Source organism: Balaenoptera borealis, assembly GCF_965194805.1.
Source record: "Balaenoptera borealis genome assembly, chromosome: 7".
NCBI lineage: Eukaryota > Metazoa > Chordata > Mammalia > Artiodactyla > Balaenopteridae > Balaenoptera > Balaenoptera borealis.
The window spans coordinates 85,485,660-85,501,229 of NC_138864.1; the positions used below are offsets into that span (position 1 = coordinate 85,485,660).

General features: G+C 41.0%; 1 pseudogene across 1 annotated transcript; it reads left to right on the top strand.

Moving 5' to 3' along the window:
* Positions 1-239: 239 nt before the first annotated feature.
* On the top strand, positions 240-13,247 carry LOC309632215 (V-type proton ATPase 21 kDa proteolipid subunit c'' pseudogene; annotated as a pseudogene). The gene has a single exon. The product of its transcript is annotated as a V-type proton ATPase 21 kDa proteolipid subunit c'' pseudogene (transcript).
* The last annotated feature ends 2,323 nt before the right edge of the window (positions 13,248-15,570 follow it).

A 15,570-nucleotide genomic window follows, 5' to 3' on the forward strand; every position in this document is an offset into this window, starting at 1 on the left:
GCCCAAAGTAGGACAGAAGATAATCTGAAAAGTAGCCTTTCCACCTGCCCCCTGGCTCTGCCCTAGAAAACAGTCAGTCAGCAGCACTTCCTAGAAACCACGGAGACAGAAGTTACGCTGCACCGTCTTCAGCTGCAGGAATCCTGAACTGGTTCTTCGGACAAGATCATCTGTTAAACGCCAAAGCCTCAGTGCCCTCGATAGATCATTCACTCCCACTAAATGCCTTACAAATGGAAATTCCAGGTAAGGTTTTAACAGATGAAGATAAATTAGTATTTTTTGTGTGTCACCCACTTTATGGTCATTTAAAAGCTCAAGGACTGAAATTTTAAAATCTTTTTTTTAATACATATAAATTTATTTATTTATTTTTGGCTGTGTTGGGTCTTGGTTGCTGTGTGCAGGCTTTCTCTAGTTGTGGCGAGCGGGGGCTACTCTTCATTGCGGTGCGCGGGCTTCTCATTGTGGTGGCTTCTCTTGTTGCAGAGCAGGGGCTCTAGGCACGTGGGCTTCAGTAGTTGTGGCGTGCAGGTTCAGTAGTTGTGGCTCGTGGGTTCTAGAACGCAGGCTCAGTCATTGTGGCCCACGGGCTTAGTTTCTCTGCGGCATGTGGGATCTTCCCAGACTAGGGCTCGAACCCGTGTCCCCTGCATTGGCCGGCAGATTCTTAACCGCTGTGCCACCAGTGAAGTCCCTGAAATTTTAAAATCTTATATTTTACAACTTTTAAAGTGTGTTTTTCTATTAGTGATAGATCCTGCATTTTGGGACTCGAAGTTTAAAACATTTTTATTTTGTGTGCCATTAATTCCACTCCTTTGAGCATCTGGGCTTAATGAATCCTTAGAATTTTTCTTCTTGGGTCTCCTTGGAAATGAAGGATACTAGTCACTACTCCTGGTTGGAAAAAGTTTTTTTTGTTTCCTTTTAAGTTATCAGGTTAAATTCTGTGACTATTCTCACTTGAAGAGCAGATTGTATTTCCAAGGTTTCTGATACAATTCTTAGGGAATGCAGAACGGGTTTCCTAAATGGACAATGTTGTTTGTGGGAGCTGTGTCTCAGCTCATAAAAGCCTGCATGTCAGAGAGCCAGAGTATGTACCGAAGTATAGTAGAAGGTGCTAGAGAACTGCAATGCTCCACACAACAGACAGAAGAATGTAACTTACAACTTGACAGCTGAAAACATAGCTCCTGTCTGCACAGCCCCAGCAGGAGTAAGTCAAGATTCAGTCACAAAACCACTTGCTGTGGGTGAGATGCTGTCGGGGCTCCAGGAGACAAGAGATCTGATAAAAAAATTTGATAGTGAAAAATGTGATGAGTGTCTTGAGAGGTCCAGTAAAGTGCCATGGCAGTCCTTTCAGCTAGGACAATCAGAGAAGGCTTCCTGTAGGAGGTGGCATTCACACTGCTCCTTGAGTGAAGATGGTAAGATTTTGAGTAGAGACAGTAAAGATAAGAGCAGATTTTCAGTCCACCCTAGGGGGGCCTGTGGCCTGTGATGCAGAAGAGCAGGTCAGTGAGTATAGCCTAGGAAGGGTTATGGAGTGATGACAGAGGAGAAAGAAGGAAGAGAACAGTCTTTGGGGATGCTAAAGCCAGAAGGAACCTGAGAAGTATAGAAACCACCGGAGATCACTCTTGGTGAGAATACAAGGATTAAGGAAAAGAATGAGGAGGGGGGAAATCCCCGCCGATACAGGAAGGAAAAGAAGTACCTGTAAGGGGTCATCTGTATGTTGAGGACTTCTGTTGGATGAGGTGGCTGCCTTCCCAGGGTCAGGAGTATGAAATACTTTCCATCAAGTAAGCTGGAAAGTTTTGGAAAGTGCAATTGCCTTTATATCACCTTCACAAAACAAAGCATTTCGAATAGAAACATCAAGTTGTTTTCTTTGGGGACCAGAAGATACTTTATCCGCTTTCAAGCTGTGACAGATATCAAGGCCAAGCATAGTGTTGATTAAAATCAACTATTTCACTTGATCTATGTGGTTTCATAAGTATATACATAGTTAAAATCAAATTGTACACATAAGACACATTAAAAAAATTTTTAATCATAAAAAACCCCAACCATTTCAAACTGTAATTTGTTTCTGGAGTTAGGTAGGCATGGTCAATGGAAGGAATATGGTTTCCATTTTTCAGGTGCATCTTTCAAGAAAACTGCAAACCCAAAAAAGCTGGTGTCTCTGACAAGTGAAAATTACCAAAAAAAGTGCCTGCATTTTCATTTTGCTAGACTTTGGCAACAGTAATCAGCATCAGTCTTTGCTTTTGCTCAGGGCTTTGTAGCTTACAAGTTAGGATCTCATAAATTGGATGTAGACAGGCCTGGGTTTGAAATCCAGCACCCACACTTGCTTATTACTCACCATCTCTGAAGCTTGGGTTTCCCATGGGTGCGGTGGGTTTAGATGATGAATGGGTTGTCGATGCGTTTATTTGTGTTCATATTGGTTTATTGTCCATCTTCCCCCATAGAAAGTGAGGAGGGATTTCTTTCTGATTTATTCACTGCTGTGTCGTCAGGGACTAGAACAGTGCCTGGGACGTAGTAAGCCCTTAGTAAACACTGGATGCACGGACAGTTCTGATTTGTGACTTTCGGAGAAGGGAGAAGATATATGTAACTGGAAGGTGAAAGGTCACAGTCCACAGACAGATGAAAGGAAAATGAAGAAAATGGTGTGAATTCCTAGGGTTTGAGGAGGGGGGACCAGAAATGAACAGCATAATTGGATATAAAAGGAAAGTGAATTTCCTAAGCACACCCACGGGCAGTGTATCTGATACGCAGTTAGCTTTGAACACACATTTGCTTTCAACAATTTTTAATTCTTTATAAATTAACAACTGAAGAGATTCAAATGAATTTTTATCCAATGTGTAGGGTATAAAGGATAACAATAAAATGAACACTCCACCAGCCGATTTAAGATGGTGTTTCTCATCCCTCTAGGCTGGGAAAGAGATGGGAAGAGGAGAGAGGAAAGGCCCAAGGAAGCACGTGGGCCGCTTCCCTCAGGGCCTCCTCCCCTGGGTTCCAATCGCTACCTCAGTTTCCCTTACTTACTAGGACAGCATTTCTGTACAGAGAACCCCAAAAGCTGAAGGCAGAATACAGTCCTAGACTGTTATGTGACCTTGGGCATGTTAAAAAAAGACTTCTCTGGGCCTATGTTCTGAATAAAAGAAAGGAGGTAGATTGGTGGTTTTCACATCCTCTCTTAGGTGGGAAGCTGCTCCAACAAAATCCTCCCGGATGATGACTGACTGAAGAGGATGCCTTCCCCAGCACTTGACTGTTTATTCCTTCCTTATTTAGGTCTCCATGACGCAGTGCTTCCTGTGCTGTATCGAGTTCCTGCACACTCCAGCGGAGTTCTTTTTTGAGTGTGTTTGAATGTTAAGCTAATGCTTATTTCATTGCTTTCAACAAGATGCACTTTTAAGGAGTGTCAAAAACGCAGGCATGAACATTTTTATGACCCTGTACCTTCATCAGGAGAGCGTCCAACTCAATGTAAACGGACTTAATTCCCCCCAAGCCTGATTGGCATTCCATTCCTAAGAGTTAATATCAAGGAAATAATCCAAAAGGCAAAAAAAAAAAAAAAAAAAAAGGCATGTGCATGGAGTTCTTTGTCATAGCATTTTTCATTATAGTGAAAAATGAAACACTGGGAACAACCAACAGAGGACTGAGTTATGATGCTTCAGTGTTATACTAGTGAGTGCGACGCTCATTGTCACATTTGACAGCTATCAGAACAATCACTGTAGAAACTGGGGTAACGAGGAGAAGAGAAAATGCAGAACCTACTGAAGTATACAGAGGAAGCAGGAGGCCAGCTTGCTTCCCCTGCGTTTCTTCTTCCTCTTTCCTATGTCTTTTCTCAGTTTCTCCCACGTTGCTATGGGAACATGGAAAAATGAGTTGATATATGAGGTCAATAACACAGTGGTGATTTTCTGCTTCTGAACTGTGCCAGGGCACAGAATACAAGCACACTGCATGGTAATTAGAGCCTCTCAGGCCTTCAGTGCCTTTTTTCCCCCAGCTGGACCCTGAATGTATTTCCATCACCATCCTTACTGTTGCGGTTTTGTAATGAACTATGAGGACTGGAGCAGGGCACATAGTAGGCACTTGATTTACATTGTGACATGAACAAAACCTTCCTTTCTTTCCTCTGTGGTTGTGGCTTACCGAGAAGCACCATGTAACTGATGCACTGAAACAGCCGGAGGAACTGAGAAAGCAAAAGAAGCAGTGCTTTCAACTCTTTCTGTCTTACAAAGTGCTTGGTGAAACTGTGAGAGGATATTTAGCACCACAAAAAGTAGGCCAAGGGTAAGAAAAACTCTCCATACCCAAGAGAATTCAGATGACCAAATTAAGTCTGATCCAGAATAAACAGTTCTCATCTGGAAATCGAGCAGTTCCAGAAAGTACTGTCCGGGGGAAAAAGGCCCACGATGTCGAGCTGCATAATTATGTAACCCTCCAGGAAAGAGGGAAGAAGTGCCATCGTACAGGGGTGCACGGGGAAAATCAAATGTGAGCAAGTAACAGTTCTCAGGCCTCAAAGAGGAAGACTTTTTGCTGAAGAGAAACCAGGCCCTTTCCCATGAACTTGACCAGCTTCAGTTTTCCCCATCCTCACCCAGCATCCAAAGCCTAAAACAAGGTTGCTATTTCAAATCCCTCCAATAGAAATAACTTTCCAGTAGTCATGTGAGTAGTGTTGCACATGAAGGAACTCACCTGAAATGAAACGGAAGCTTAGCTATTATGAATAGGTCAAGACCATTCATGTTAGTATTTTATCAGGAAAAGCATTATCATTGTCCCCTTACAGGTCACTTAAACACATCAAACAAACAAATTAAATGCCAGATGGTAAGAGGAATTTAAAATATAACTTTCTCCCACAAATTGTAAACATCCAAGCTTGAAATTGAAAGCTGGGACTGGCGGAGATATGTGTACACCCAAGTTCATAGCAGCATTTTTCACAGTCATCACGGGGTGTGCACAACCCAAGTGTCCATCGCTGGATAAACAAAATGTGGTGGATACATATACATACAATGGAATATTATTCAGCCTTAAAAAGGGAAGAAACCTGATACATGCTGCAGTGTGGATGAACCACGAGAACATTACGTTCAGTGAAATAAGCCAGTCACAAAAGGGCAACTACTGTATTGATTCCCCTGGTGTGAGTTACCTGGAATAGTCAAACTCACAGAGACTGAAATCAGAAGGGTGGTTGCCAGAGGCTGGGGCGAGGGAGGAATGGGGAGCTATATTGTTTAATAGGTACAGAGTTTCAGTTTTGCAAGATAAAAAGTTCTGGAGGTGTATGGTGGTGATGGTTGTACAACAGTTTGAATGTACTTAATGCCACCGAACTGTATACTTAAAAACACTTAACGTGGTAAATTTTATGTGTGTTTTACCACAACTTTTAATGCAGGCTTGATTCCACCAGTCCTTTGTTTAATGATGGAAAAGCCTAATTTTATGTCTTGTACTTTTACTGGGGGCTCTGTACAAGATATTTTGGGTAAATAGAGGACTCTGTTACATCCTGTTAAAAAAAAAATTTCTTAACACATAGGAGTCAACCTAATTAATTATAAGGACGTTGTTCTTTCCGCAGCACCCAGGGTGAACCTATTCCAATACCTCATGCCTATAATGATCGTGGTTATGCAGGTCTAATCCCTTAACAGCAAACTCCGAAGACAATACTTCTTTTAAACTCAAGTGGAAATTAATCTTTATATTTCACTTATTCATCCAATAGTAATAATTATTACTGACACATATTGAACAATTGGATATGCTAGAAAATGTGCTAACAACTTTGACATGTGTAATATAAAGTTAATAATCCTATTAGTAGAAATTATTATCCCCAATTTTTGGAGGAAAAACTTGAACGAAGGTGAAACTCAAATTCACATCATCCATAACCCACCACGCTCAAAAAGACCATTGAACTCAGAGAGACATAGGGGATCTTCAAGTTCAGTCGCTTCATTGTTGTTTACCTTCATTATGGAAATTTTCAAATACATACAAAAGTAGTCAGGAGAGTATAATAAACTTCCTTTTTAAAAAAAAAAAAAAATTTTATTTATTTGGCTGTGCCAGGTCTGTGGGATCTAGTTCCCTGACCAGGGATCAAACCCAGGCTCCCTGCATTGGGGGTAGCACAGTCTTAACCGCTGGACCACCAGGGAAGTTCCTAAGCTTTTTATAATAAACCACTCAGCTTCAGTACTCATCAATTTATAGTCAATCTTTTTTTTTTTTTTAAGATTCTTTTATGTGGATCATTTTTAAAGTCTTTATTGAACTTGTTACAGTATTGCTTCTGTTTTATGTTTTGGTTTTTTGGCCCTGAGGCATGTGGGATCTTAGCTCCCCGACCAGGGATCGAACCCACAACCCATTCATTGGAAACCTTAACCACTGGACCGCTAGGGAAGTCCCCTATAGTCAATCTTATTTCATCTTTACCCTCACTTATTTTCCTCCCTCCCATAGAATATTTTTGCCATGTGATTTTTTTTCTTTTTTTTTTTTTTTTTTGTCTGCGTTGGGTCTTGTTGCCGTGCGCGGGCTTTCTCTAGTTGCAGTGAGCGGGGGCTACTCTTTGTTCTGGTGCACAGGCTTCTCATTGTGGTGGCTTCTCTTGTTTGCAGAGCACAGGCTCTAGGGCGTGCAGGCTTCAGCAGTTGTGACACAAGGGCTCAGTAGTTGTGGCTCTCGGGCTCTAGAGCGCAGGTCAGTAGTTGTGGTGCATGGGCTTAGTTGCTCCGCGGCATGTGGGATCTTCCTGGACCAGGGCTCGAACCTGTGTCTCCTGCATTGGTAGGCAGATTCTTTTTTTTCTTTTTTTTTTTTAATTTTATTTACTTATTTATTTATTTTTGGCTGTGTTGGGTCTTCATTTCCGTGCGAGGGCTTTCTCCAGTTGCAGCGAGCAGGGACCACTCTTCATCGCGGTGCGCGGGCCTCTCACTATCGCGGCCTCTCGTTGCGGAGCACAGGCTCCAGATGCGCAGGCTCAGTAGTTGTGGCTCACGGGCCTAGTTGCTCCGCGGCATGTGGGATCCTCCCAGACCAGGGCTCGAACCCGTGTCCCCTGGCAGGCGGATTCTTAACCACTGTGCCACCAGGGAAGCCCTCCATATGATTTTCTAAAGTTTTTATTTGGAAATAATTTCAAACCTACATATAAGTTGCAAAAATGAAAATAGTAAAAAACCAAATACCCATTACCCTTTACTTTCATCTATTATTAACATTTATTCCATTTGCTTCATTTGTAGGTCTGTCTCACACACACACACACACACACACACACACACACACACACACACTTTTTTGGGGGAATGATTTGAGGGCAACATACATCACAATCCTTTATCCCTAAATACTTCATTGTGTATTTCCTAAGAATAAGGATATTCTCTTATAGACCATAGTATAATTATCAACCTCAGTAAATTGAACATTGACTCAATAATTTTATCTACTGTACCATTCTTATTCCAGTTTTGTCAATTGTGTTCTTCAGAGCTTTTTTTTTTTTTTTCAATGCCGCACCGTACAGCCTATGGGATCTTAGTTAGTGGGAACTGAGGAGGCCTTGGTTCCTTGCCACATGGGCCTCTCCCTGGGGTTGCTTGTGTGTCCTCATAGCATGGTACTGGCCTCATCTAGAGCAAGTGATCCCTGAGAGGGCAAGGAGAGGGCAAAGCCTTGTGACCTAGTCTTAGAAGTCACACACTGTCACCTCCACTACAGTCAACTCATTAGAAGTGAGGAACCAAGTCCAGCCCACATTCCAGGGAAGGGAAATTTAGCTCCAATTTTTTTTTTTTTAAGTTACAACTCTTTTTTTTTTTTTTTTTTTTTTTATGGCCACACCGCGCGGCTTGTGGGATCTTAGTTCCCCGACCAGGGATTGAACCCGTGCCCTTGGCAGTGAAAGTGCTGAGTCCTAACCACTGGACTGCCAGGGAATTCCCTAAAGTTCCAACTCTTGAAGGGAGAATATCAAAGAATTGGTGGGCATATGTTAGGACCATTACAGAATCCATTGATGATTCTTGCCTGATGTAATCCTTACTCAAAATAATGATTTCCCACCTATTCTGTATTATTTTTAAAGCGAATTCTAGCATCATATTTCATCTGTAAATTTTTGAGAATGTATCTCAAAAAATAAATATTTTTTAATATTATAAATTGATAATATTATCAAGTAGCAAGTCATTATTCAAATTTCCATTTGTCCCATGAATGCTGTATTTTCTGAGATACAATTCACATGCCATAAAATTCACCCTTTTAAAGTGTACAGTCCAGTGGTTTATAGTATTTTCACAAAGTTGTACAATCATCACCACTAGTTTCATCACACCAAGAAGAAACCCTGTATCCATTAGCAGTCACTACCCATTTCCAAATTAATTTCTGTGGGTATGCCTCTTCTGGATATTTCATATAAGTGGAATAATTACAATATGTGGTCTTTTATGTTTGGCTTCATTTGAAACCGTGGTGCAATCCACGTCACCTGCCTTCACTAATCAAGGTTTTAAGACTTTCAGGTCCTCCAAGCAGCACGTAGCCTAAACAATATGTTTGCCCAAGGTGTTTTCCAGGAACTTGGAGTCAGCTGCCTCTGCTTCAAGTTGAGCCAAGAGTCAGCTCTGTCTGGTTTGAGCCAAGCTGCTTAGGACTGGATAGGACCACTGACCCTTCAACTGGGCATGCGGGAGCATCTGCTTGTGACATATTGAACGTGCAGAGGCCTGCCCAGAACAATTATCACACCTTTTTCCAATAACCTTTCCTCTTCCTCCACACCTCGGACTGCCCTGCTTCTTTGTTCTTTTTCCCATAAATACCTGAGCCCCTTGCCTTTGGGAAGGCAGGTTTGAGATTTGTCTTTCCGTCTTCTCGCTTTGCTGCAAATCTCGGCATCTCACCATTTTGACTTTCTGCGCATCCGGCAGAACAAACCTGGTTTGGTAACACCCTCACTTAGTATAAAGTTTTTAAGGTTGATCTGTTGTAACATGAATAAGGACTTCATTCCTTGTTGTGGCCGAATAATATTCCTTTGTATGGATTTACCAGGCTTTGTTTATCCATTTTTTTGGCTATTACGAATAATTGCTTATGTACAGGTGTTTGTGTGGAGCCATATTTATTTTTAGTTTGTTTGAATTGGTACTGAACTAAAGTCTACACAATGCCATTAGTTGATAAATCTTTCAAGTCACCATAGGTTCCTCCTCTACAACTTTGTATTTTTTTCCAATTTGTTGAAGAAACTGGGTCATTTGTCCTGTACAGTTTTCCAAGATCTGGATTTTGCTGATTGGATCCTTTAGGCATAAATAATTTAACATGTTCTTCTAACATCTGTAGTTTCATAGGTTGGTAGCTGGGTGTAGAGGCTTGATCACATTCACACTTGATGGGGGCGGGAGGGCTGGCAAGATTCCATGCTATGGCCTATTACTCTACCAACATAAAGTCCCAAACTTGCCTTAATAAAAGGTGAAAATGTTACTGTTTAGTATATTTTATGAAGAAATTGAGCTTCATAAGTGGACAAATATGGGGAATTGTATATAATCAGTGTTAATTTAAATGATCTTATTCTGGTGAATGTGATTTTTTTTTTTAAGGGAGTATGAAGCCCTTTTCAAATTCTCATCTCAACAGAGCAGACTACGAGTGAACGAGTCCACAGCGTGATCCATATTAATAGGCTTCTCGTCTTTAAGTCTTCATCCCTTCTTTCTCTTAATTACTGAAGGGCAAATTGCTTCAGAGAAATTTAAATACTAGTATTTGAACTTTATGCATAATTCTTTTTTTTCCCCACACCGCGCAGCGTGCGGGATCCTAGTTCCCTGACCAGGGATCAAACCCGGGCCCTTGGCAGTGAGAGCGCTGAGTCCTAACCACTGGGCCGCCAGGAAGTTCCCCATACAGAATATTCTTTGTAGTTCCTTTTTATTTTTCAAGGGTGAACTGCTTTTTAATAAGTCAATGTCTGTTTATACTTTTCTCTTGGTTTGGGTCATGGTGTTTGATCATGAGAGCTTTCAATGGAATGTGGAATAGGAGAAAGAAAAAAAATCTGCCAAATGTGTTAGAAAGCATTTGAAATAGAAGTGCTGGTTCCTACTTAAAACACTTCTCTTTGCTGCATACACCAAGATGAGAGTAAAAGATGCCTTAATATTTAATTTTTATATTGTTAGAGACAGTGGTTTTAATAAATTCCTATTTATCTGTTGTGTATTTTTAGTTTTTGGTTAACTGAGTTCTTCTAAGTGGTTTCACATAAAACCACATTTCAAGCCTTGTTTGTTTTCAGGTATCCAAATGTATGTCTCAGCCCAAGCATCTTTGTAAAAATAGGCATAGAAGTCTTTTAAATGCTGAACTGTAGTACCTGCTTGATTTATTTTTTTAGTCATAGTAGAGCAAACTATTAGTACAGTTTTATCAGGAAGTTACTGATGTGTATGTGCGATTTACAGTGATTCTGTGTATGTTCCCCAGCTTCAAAACACTTGGAACTACTGCTGTGGTTTCTGGAAGGGTCAGTTGTTGGTTCTTAAAGTTACACCTGTGCAGCTTGGGTTTGAGTTTTTAAAGAATAGTTAACTTTTAAAGAAATTTCCTTAGCCAAAGAGCAGTTTGAGTTGTATCCATGGTTTTTGCTGGGTTAACATTGGCTTCAGTTAAATCGTTTGAATTATAAAGTAAGTATAATTATGGTGAAGAAGATCAGTCTCGTTTTTAAATGCTGAATCACATTTTATTTCTTTAATTAATACAATAGAAACATCAAAATTCAGGACCACTGAAATATGCCAACTTTTGTTTTGGGGTTGTGTGTGTAGTTGTGTTGATTTGTTTGCTTGTTTTTAAATTTATTTATTTAATTTTATTTTTATTCTTGGGTGCATTGGGTCTTTGTTACTGCGTGTGGGCCTTCTCTAGTTGCGGCGAGCAGGGGCTACTCTTCGTTGCGGTGTGCGGGCTTCTCACTGTGGTGGCTTCTCGTGTTGTGGAGCATGGGCTCTAGGCGCGCGGGCTTCAGTAGTTGTGGCTCGCGGGCTCAGTAGTTGTGGCTCACAGGCTCTAGAGCACAGGCTCAGTAGTTGTGGCACACAGGCTTAGTTGCTCTGCGGCATGTGGGATCTTCCCGGACCAGGGCTCGAACCCGTGTCCCCGGCATTGGCAGGCAGATTCTTAACCACCACACCACCAGGGAAGCCCATGTTTGCTTGTTTTTTAAAGAAACTGAAACTGCTATATCTGCTAGTGAAAGAAAATGCTTTGTTTTGCTCTGAAGATTCTGCAGTTGTTTAGGTGTATCTTGGTGCATAAATTACAAAGAATAATGCTAGTTAAATGCCAATGAACTATTTTACTCTTTTTATGTGAAACATACAAATTTCGGAGGGTGATGGTGGCAGTGGTGCCTCTTATACTACCTTATGTAAAACACTGGAACATTTTCATCAATATTGCCATCATCTGTTTAATATTCCCAGTATATTTTCTCAAAGTCTGTTTACTTAAAATTGTATGGAATGATATAATAAGCAATAAAATCTGAATTACACACACACACACACAAAGAAAGTAATAGTTCAATTTTTAAAAATAAGTTTCTGTATTTTGGCAGGAACACAAATAGAATTTTTGACATTCATTAGATGATTAATGATATTTCTTTTGATATAAAGTCCTCTTATTTAGGGTTTAATATTCCATATATTCTAATGAGTACACTTTTCCCAAATAAAAATAATTAAGAAATTTTGAAATTTTTCATGCTAGTGTTTTAATTTCTGAAGACAATAAAGAAAAGAGATTATTTAGTAGACCATTTCCAGGAAAAAAAAAACCATTGACATATTTTACAGTGGTATCCCCTAGGAGATTCAGTGGATTAAGGGTAAAATAAGTTCCTTTGCATACCAGTAAACAGCTGGTACTCTCCCACAGAGAGAAGAATATTTTCAACATGGAAAATACATGATACAACATGTGCTTAGTATTGGGAAAATACCTACTTTCAAATACATATATTAATGTTTGTATTTCAGTGTTTTTCCTCTAAAAATAATGTTACTGGTACAATGAAAAATAACAGGGAAAAGGAATCACAATAAAAATGAAAGAGGAGGTGACGCTGCAGGGCGGGCCCACAGGCTGCAGGGTGGATAGCGGATGCAGGGACGCGGTTTGAGCTCCTGCCCCGCCATGGCGTTGTTGCCGCCATGACGGGGCTAGTGCTGCTCTACTCCGGGGTCTTCGTAGCCTTCAGGGCCTGCCTGCTCGTCGTGGGAATCTGCTACACCATTTTTGACTTGGGCTCCCGCTTTGATGTGGCATGGTTCCTGACGGAGACTTCCCCCGTCATGTGGTCAAACCTGGGCATTGGCCTAGCTATCTCCCTGTCTGTGGTTGGGGCAGCATGGGGCATCTACATCACTGGGGAAGGGGTGAAGGCCCCCAGGATTAAGACCAAGAACCTGATCAGCGTCGTCTTCTGTGAGGCTGTGGCCATCTACGGCATCATCATGGCGATTGTCATTAGCAACGTGGCTGAGCCTTGCAGTGCTACTGACCCCAAGGCCGTTGGCCATCAAAACTACCATGCAGGCTACTCCATGTTTGGGGCTGGCCTCACACTGGGCCTGTCTAACCTCTTCTGTGGAGTCTGTGTGGGCGTCGTGGGCAGTGGAGCCACCTTGGCTGATGTGCAGAACCCCAGCCTCTTTGTAAAGATTCTCATCGTGGAGATCTTTGGCAGCGCCATCGGCCTCTTTGGGCTCATGGTTGCAATCCTTCAGACCTCCAGAGTGAAGATGGGTGATTGGACGGTCTGTGTGGGCGGGGCCACCCCCCACTCTTGTTTGTTTGTGGTTTTCGCGGGACAGCTGGAGCTGTGCCCCTTCGGCTTTCAGGGGGCTTGGTGTTCAGGGCCCTCCCTGCGCTCACTTCTGCTGCCTGTGGACTTGGAGGCACTGCCTGGCTGGACCCTCAGTGTGGCTTGTGGGCTGCTGATGACTGTGTGCAGCTTTGCACCCGTGTCCCACCTCTGCCTCCAACCCATCTTCCCAGTGTTTGTGAAATAAACGTGGTATTTGTCTGGGTCAAAAAAATGTGAAAGGGAAATGTGTTATAATTCAGAAGCTTTAATTTTCAACAAATCATTAGCCTAATATATCTTCCTCTTGTTGGAGTTTTTATTCTTACTGTTGCTCAAACTGCCCTCTCTCTGCTCAGTGGTTTTTCGGTTCATTTTTAATTTTTTGTGGCCTCATCTGTCTCTACACAGCCAGACCTGAGAACTGATTCCAGGGAGCCTCGATGCTGAGTCACAGTGGAACACACGTTTGCAGTTAGCTCTTGCACACTTGCCCTTGGGCATCAGGCCCCTGTGGCCCACCAGGCCGTATTCCTGGGACCAGGGGTTTGCCCACACTGTGCGATTGACGAGGAGGTTTGAATGGTGGTTACAGTCCCTGCTGTCCTTGTGGGTCCAGCAGTCAAGCGTCCCAGGTGTCTCCCATCCCATGGAGCAGTAGTCAGGCCTGCTCAATGGTTCTTGTTGACTAGTGGGCTCCAGAGTCATTTAACGTGACTCTAATAGTCTTTGATAGCTTTCTTTATATCTGGTATAATAAGATATTCTAGGTTCCTTTGTACATTTCTCCTTTCTTTTTTTTTTTTTGCAGTTGAAGTTATTCTTTTTTAAGTTTAATTTTTATTTTATATTGGAGTATAGTTGATTTACAATGTTGTGTTAGTTTCAGGTGTACAGAAAAGTGATTCAGTTATACATATACGTATTTCCATTCTTTTTCAGATTCTTTTCCCATATAGGTTATTACAGAATATTGAGTAAAGTTCCCTGTGCTATACAGCAGGTCCTTGTTGATTTATCTATTTTATTTATAGTAGTGTGTATATGTTAATCCCAAACTCCTAATTTATCCCTCTCCCCTCCCACCTTTCCCCTTTGGTAACCATAAGTTTGTTTTTGAAGTCTGTAGGTCTGTTTTTGTTTTGTAAATAAGTTCATTTGTATCATTTGTTTAGATTCCACATGTAAGTGACATCATATGATATTTGTCTTTCTCTGTCTGACTGACTTCACTTAGTATGATAATCTCTAGGTCTGTTCATGTTGCTGCAAATGGCATTATTTCATTCTTTTTTATGGCTGAGTAATATTCCATTTTGTGTGTGTGTGTGTGTGTGTGTGTGTGTGTCTGTGTGTATCACATCTTGTTTATCCATTCCTGTGTTGATGGACATTTAGGTTGCTTCCATGTCTTGGCTATTGTAAATAGTGCTGCAATGAAACATTGGGGTGCATGTATCTTTTGTAATTATGGTTTACTCCAGATATATGCCCAGGAGAGGGATTGCTGGATCATATGCTAGTTCTATTTTTAGTTTTTTAAGGAACCCCTATGCTGTTCTCCATAGTGGTTGTACCAATTTACATTCCCACCAACAGTGTAGGAGGGTTCCCTTTTCTCCACACCCTCTCCAGCATTTATTGTTTGTAGACTTTTTGATGATGGCCATTCTGATTGGTGTGAGGTGATACCTCACTGTAGATTTGATTTGCATTTCTCTAATAATTAGGGATGTTGAGCATCTTGTCATGTGATTTTGGCCATCTGTATGTCTTCTTTGGAGAAATGTCTATTTAGATCTTCTGTCCATTTTTTTGATTGGGTTTTTTTTTTTGATATTGAGCTGTTTGTATATTTTGGAGCTTAATCCCTTGTTGGTTGCATTGTTTGCAAATATTTTCTCCCATTCTGAGGATTGTCTTTTCATTTTATTTATAGTTTCCTTTGCTGTGCAGAAGCTTTTAAGTTTAATTAGGTCCCATTTGTTTATTTTTGTTTTTATTTTCATTACTCTAGGAAGTGGATCCAAAAAGATATTGCTGCAAGTTATGTCAAAGAGTGCCCTATGTTTTCCTCTAACAGTTTTAAATAGTATTCGGTCTTATATTTAAGTCTTTAATCCATTTTGAGTTTATTTTTGTGTATGGTGTTAGAGAATGTTCTAGTTTCATTCTTTTACATGTAGCTGTCCAGTTTTCCCAGCACCACTTATTGAAGTGATTGTCTTTTCTCCATTGTATATTCTTGCCTCCTTTGTCATAGATTGACCATAGGTACATGAGTTTATTTCTGGGCTTTCTGTCCTATCCCATTGAGCTATATTTCTCTTTTTGTGACAATATCATACTGTTTTTATTACTGTAGCTTTGTAGTATAGTCTGAAGTCAGGGAGCCTGATTCCTCCAGTTCTGTTTTTCTTTCTTAGGAATGCTTTGGCTATTCAGGGTCTTTTGTGATTCCATACAAATTAAAAATTTTTTGTCCTACTGAAAAATGCCATTGGTATTTGATAAGGATTGCATTGAATCTAGATTACCTTGGGTAGTATAGTCATTTT